Source organism: Protomyctophum bolini (genome assembly GCF_963924005.1).
Source record: "Protomyctophum bolini genome assembly, contig: SCAFFOLD_356, whole genome shotgun sequence".
NCBI classification, from domain to species: Eukaryota; Metazoa; Chordata; class Actinopteri; order Myctophiformes; family Myctophidae; genus Protomyctophum; species Protomyctophum bolini.
In genome coordinates this window covers 8,965-15,230 of record NW_027665895.1, presented here as the reverse complement: position 1 = coordinate 15,230, position 6,266 = coordinate 8,965, and the positions used below count along the sequence as shown (strand labels likewise).

At 50.0% G+C, this 6,266-nt stretch overlaps 1 long non-coding RNA gene across 1 annotated transcript; it reads right to left on the bottom strand.

Moving 5' to 3' along the window:
• Positions 1 to 172: 172 nt before the first annotated feature.
• On the bottom strand, positions 173 to 1,106 carry LOC308312126. Its single transcript, XR_013963730.1, has 3 exons — positions 1,023 to 1,106; positions 404 to 855; positions 173 to 255 (listed from the first exon to the last, which is right to left on the bottom strand). It is a non-coding gene; the product is annotated as an uncharacterized lncRNA (long non-coding RNA).
• Between the last annotated feature and the right edge of the window lie 5,160 nt (positions 1,107 to 6,266).

Genomic DNA, 6,266 nt, shown 5'->3' with positions numbered 1-6,266 from the left:
GTGTTTCTCCGCCTCCTGAACATCAGTTGTTCCAACTCCATTTAAAGTGTCACTTTTTGATAAGCAATGGCCGCTGAAATGCACAAACACTGACTTTTTTTTTTGCATGCCGTGGTATTGACAAACTGCACGAATACGAACATTGTGTTTCATAAATTCCAAGACAAGCCATACTTACTCATTCTGGATGTGCTGTAAAACGTCTACCAAGTCCCCAGTTTGGTTCTCATCTTTGAACAGAAGTCCAAGAGGATGCTATGAAGGAAGAATATATGGATTATAGTAGCATAAAGTTTTTAGTTTAAATCCTATGCCAGTACACTAGTTGTTACTTGCTCAACTTAATGAAAAGTTAACTCAATGGTACAACTGACAGTTGTAGTGTAAGTAATTTAATACTTACGTGGGTGGAGGCCTTTGACATTGTGTCTGAATATTGGTGAGGGATGTGACTAGCCACTACAGCAGATAATGGCTTGAAAGCATCCAGGTACTGGGTCAGAATGCGGCTCCCTAGCACAACAAACTCTCGTCGCATATGGGCTTGGATCTCAGGACCAGGAAGGGAGTTCCCAATGTCATAGTCCATAATTGGCTGAGTTGGCTTGTCCCTGCTGAGATGGGTTATGGGCACTCTGTCTTCTACAGCCATGTGGTGAACCCAGTGGATGGATTTGTTTGCTTGCCTGGTAGACTGGTGGTGTGGGCGGATGAAGAAATCCAGATTGTCAAATATGATGGAATATGTGGGTGGTGGTGTTGGTTGTGATCGTCCTAGCGGCAAGACACTGCCGGCCAGAACAGCACCTCCCTGCGCAGCGATGGTGTTCTCCATGGTGCTTTGGGTGGTTTCATCTGTATAACACACACACACACACACACACACACACACACACACACACACACACACACACACACAATAAAAATGTGTTAACACATAAATAGACTCATAACATTAAAGGATAAACACTTATGCAGCGACAAAATAAACAATGATCAACAAAAAGAATAGCCCTTCTAACCTGAGAAGACAGACAGATCAAAGCTGAGGATAGCTTCATCCAGGTCCCTTGCACTCGCTGTGTCACTCAGTGGGCTTGTTTCAGCAGCCATCAGAATACCATTTCTCATTTCACACAGTGGTGCACTGACAACTATCTAGAGTTGAATGTGGTCAAAACAAAAGAACTGGTCATTGAAACAACAACCCACACTGGACTTAACCCACTCCTCATTAATGGTAAAACAATAGAACAGGTAGACAGTTTCACATATCTTGGACTCACACTGGACAATAGACTCAGGTTTGATCAACACATTACATCTATCCAGTCACGCTTTCAGCAAAGACTCCATGTAATCCGAAAACTAAGATCATTATCTGTTGCTCCTCATCTTCTGCTATTATTGTACAAAAGCATTATTCAACCTGTTCTGTTGTACTGTTCTGCATGTTTCTACACCATACTGTCCATGCCTAACAGGAACAAACTTTTCAGTATCACCCGTATTGCTTCCAAAATCATCGGACTTCCTACACCCACACTTTCTGATATGAACAATAACGCCATCACACGACTAGCACTCTCGATATCAAATGACACTGACCACCCTCTGTATCGTTTCTTTAACCTCATGCCATCTGGACAAAGATACAGAACCTTGCCATGGAAAAAGGTCCGTTTTAGTAGGAGTTTTGTCCCCTCAGCCATCGCGGCATTAAACAAACTGCCCCGCCGATAGGATGGTTCTGTACACAGCTTGTGGGGACCTCATGTTTTGTTTTTTTTACTGTCTTGGTGTTATGTGCTCTGTGTTGTTTTGATGTGGGTGTTGAACTGTTGAACAGATTGTGAAGACAAATATCCTTCGGGACAATAAAGATTATTATTATTATAGCACCTCCGCCTTCAGCAGTGTCTGTGAAGCTGATTTGCTCCACTCTGTCGGTAGTGATTTCACTTGCTACTTTCAGTAGGTGAAATTCCTGGCCGCAGGTCTTTGCCAATTCGGTGAGCTTTTTCACAGCGTTGGTGTGCGTTGTGGTTCTCTATCGTGTTCGAGACTGGCTCTCCACTACATATTTTCAATATGTACGGGAACTGACCCCACAGGGCAGTGTTCATGGATATCTCTTTAAGACACATCTTCTATGGTGGCCCTGCGCAGATGCCAATCAGCGGGCTATTTAAGCCCCATCTGTGCAGTGCCACTTCGATTTTTTGATTTCCACGAGAGCAGACGTTTCGTGTATCTCAGCAGTTTTGACACTATTAAACATTATATATAAATATATATATTTAGAACATGAAGCTGCGTGGCACACAGTCCACTTACCTAGGTAAGAAGAGAGCTGGTCGTCTCGACGACTCCTCTCGGGGCGCCGCGTAGCTCCACAAAAAAACAACAACAGCAAAGCTGCAGGTCTAATCCGAACAAGCTGAGTGCCGAGTCCGTCTTGCGGAGGAAGCCTCAGTTTGTCCGTGCGACCGCTCCTGGGTGAAACCTGCTCGTTGGGGGAAACCTAGGAGACGGCGTTCGGTCCGTGCGTCCAACCCTTGGTGAAACCTGCTCGTTGGGGGAAACCTTGGGTCGGCGTTCGGTGTGGAGCTTGTCCGTGCGTCCGCTCCCTGGCGAAACCCGACCACGTTGGGGGAAACCTTGAGACGGCGTTCGGTCCGTGCGTCCGTTCCCTAGTGAAACCCGACCACGTTGGGGGAAACTAGGAGACGGCGTTCGGTGTGGCCAAAGCCAAGTGCGAAGCCGACCACGTTGGCGGAGCCCTGGTTCCCTGGCTGCAGAAGCGGTGAGACCTCCGGGTCTATCATCGCGGCTGTACACCGCGGCGGCGATCGGCGGGGTAGAACCCAGAGGAGCTGACCCAGTCGGCGTACTCTGAGGCCATCTACGGCCGTTGTTCGTTGCACCGCGGCCCGGTCAGACCACACGGCAGAGAGTGTAAACAAACAATTCCAGCGTGTTCCAACTTCCTCATTGACAGGTTGACATGAGCGTCATAGTGTATGGAGGTATGTCCGTCAGGGACGGCTGCCCAGTCTGCACTGTGCCTTATGGGTCACAAGAGGGCGGTGTGGCTCAAAGATCAGGAGACAAAAACTCCTGATGACCCACCGTGTTAGGCGCTGCAATTAAATTGCTTACTCTGTCAATTGGTTCTGGTTAATATATACTTATATGCTTGTAAGTATGATAAAGGCTACAACAACACACTATATGCATGTGGACTTGTAGGCCGACTGGAATGATATATACTAAGGTTTGGAAGCCTCCAGTGTGCTTAATGTCAGATTGTTTTGGGCTAGAGCGCCTCAGAGCGGCTGAGCAGTTTATGTACAACCTCTTCCAGAGGTCCATAACTCTGCTGGTGACACAAAACAAATGGTGGACATTGATTTGGTATGGACTCTGTCCTAACAAAGAGAGAGCACACGGAGAATCCGTGTCAGGGGGATGTCTTAGGGTACCATGTTGCCTTGATTCGTTTATGCAGCATTGTGAGCTGCAAAGGGTAGATTATGACCCCTCACGTTCAAGCAATTACTATGGGCCCACTCCCTGTGGAGCACATTCCGAACAGTTAAAATATGGTGTACAATACAAGATGTATACATATATGTATATATAGGTACACATATAATAAATAATATATAGGTATACATATGAATATATCTATATAGAGACAAGAGGAGATGGAAATAGCAGGGGTTTCTCAGGCTGCATGTGGAGCTCACACGCCCACAGAGGATGGCCAGGACCAGTGTGTGCCCTGCGGGGGCCCTGGTATGAGGACCTCCTGTATGAATGGTCTCTTCCTTCCAGCTGAAGCTGGAGGGGCCATGCCTGTTTTAGAGGCAAAAGACCAGTCGTTTCCACTGACAGACCCATAAAAATGTATTTTTTATGTGAACGGGTATATGCTATTTGTATACAGCTGTGACTCTGTCTCCAAGACAATGTTTTCTCAAGAGAGACAAATAAAGACTACCTTGAACCTTGTCCCAGGTTGGCAGAGCTGGGCGAGCTAAGCTCAGGCTATAGCTCCACCTCTTTCCTGCCCTGCCTGGTATGGACAGGTCTGTAAAGAAGGATTTAGTGAAAGTTTTCGGCGAGACTACTTACGAGTGTCAGCAGCCTATTAATGCACTACAGTGTGCAGTTTAGGGAGCGAGCGTTGACTCGCCCTCTCGGGTTAGCTGTTGTCTCGTTTGTAGGTGAGACTAACACAATTCCTTGGGGTCACACGGCCATTAGAGCACACTATACAGGGTATGGTTTACTGAATGGATCCCCATTAGCTGATGCCAAAGCGACAGCTAATCTCCCTGGGGTCCATATGAAATAGACATACAAAGAGTACATGAATACATGTATTGTGGGTGTTGCGCCAGCTTACACCCCGGTGATGTAGTTCGGTATTGTGGATCTGGGTTCAGTGACACAAACAGAACGTGCTGGGTCAGTCGAAGGTTTCCCTTTATGTTGGGCAGTCATCATAGCGCACTATACTGTCGTATTTCTGGCGGGGTGTCAGCTCACGCGACAGTGGTGTAGTTCTGTCACAGACAGGACATGCTGTGTCTGTCCGACGTTTGGTAACATAGACATGACATGCTGGGTCTGCCAGGAAGTATGCCTGAATCTCAGCCATTATCACACTATAGGGCGTATTGCTGACGAGGTCAGCTCATGCGTCCGTGGTGTAGTTTCACGGTGGAGCCGGGCTCAGTGACACAGCAGAGCGTGCTGTGGCTGTCGGGCAGAGCACACGATACAGTGTACAGTGTGTCACGGCGAGCCGTTTATGCACCTAGGTGTGACTCTGCGGGGTAGAATCCGGTTACCGGTCTGAAACCACAGAGAAAGCTCTTCTCATCCAGAGAAGTCACGAAGTCATGGCTATCTAGGCGCAGCTAGCCAACAACAACAGCAACAAGACTGAGTGCCGAATCTGCCTCGCGGAGGAAGCCTCAGTCTTGTCCGTGCGTCCGCTCCCTGGTGAAACCTGCTCGTCGGGGGAAACCTTGAGACGGCGTTCGGTCCGTGCGTCCGCTCCCTGGTGAAACCTGCTCGTCGGGGGAAACCTTGAGACGGCGCTCGGTGCGGCCAAAGGGTCCCAAGTGCGAAGCCGACCTCGTTGGTGGAGCCTGGGTTCCCTGGCTGCAGAAGCGCTGTGAGACCCCGAGCGAAACCGACCTCGTCGGTGAACCTCCTGGTTGATCATCGCGGCTGTAAACCGTTGCGGCGGGTAGCGGGGTAGAACCCAGAGGAGCTGACCTAGTCGGCGTACTCTGAGGCCATCTACGGTCGCTGATCGTTGCCGCCGCGGTCCGGCCAGACCACACGGCAGAGAGCGTAAACAAACAATTCCAGGGCCAACCGGCGGGGTATGGCTAGAGGTGCTCAGCACACCGAGCCCACTCCTCAGTCCTGACAGTTCAGGATACCCAGCCCCCACATGCTGTCTCTCGAGACAGTGGCGGTCAATTCAGGTGGACCCCTGAGTAGGTTCCACCATGTCATGGGTTGTAGCTCTCTCGAGGTCGTCCTCAGACGAGCCCTCCTTTGTCGCTTCCGGTGATCCTGGATCTCCATCTGGCCAGTTTGTTGGTACTTTGCGCTCCTGCGTCGTTCTTGAGTACATCCACGGATGTGGGCGTGGGACGTCCTCGTGACCGGTGCCCGTTTGTTGGATCCCACAGCACTAGTTTGCTGGCTGGCATCTCTTGGCAGTGAGCCAGCGGGTGCCTCCGCCCCTTAGGGCTGAGGGAGACCACGGTGTACCGGGTGCTCGCACATTAGGTCGGCAGCCCCCCCACGGGAGGTGGTACTGTCTGCCTTGCGGCATGAGCCAATTAAGCGTGGACACTTGGGTGGCTTCTCGCAGGACAGCATTTTTGTTGTTAGCAGTGTCAGCCACAAGAATGTCCCTATCAGTGCATGAAGGAGGCTGCCGCTTCCTACATGGCAATGGTTAGGTGGTGCTGGCACCAATCCCTGCACTCTATACCATACGGCCTGATCAGAGAGTGCTCGGGTAGACCATGGTCGAAGGGTGGACTGTCCCACCGGATCACAGGGGTGATCCAACAGGGACAAGCAGGCAGGAGTGCCAGGGTCGCCTGGAAGGCGGGCACACTCTGCCCATGGGACAACAGCCCCCTGGTTGCTGTAGAATGGTGTATCTCTGACAGAGATCTACACAGCAGTGACATGGGCGACTCTGTCTACATTCACCTTGTCCTACC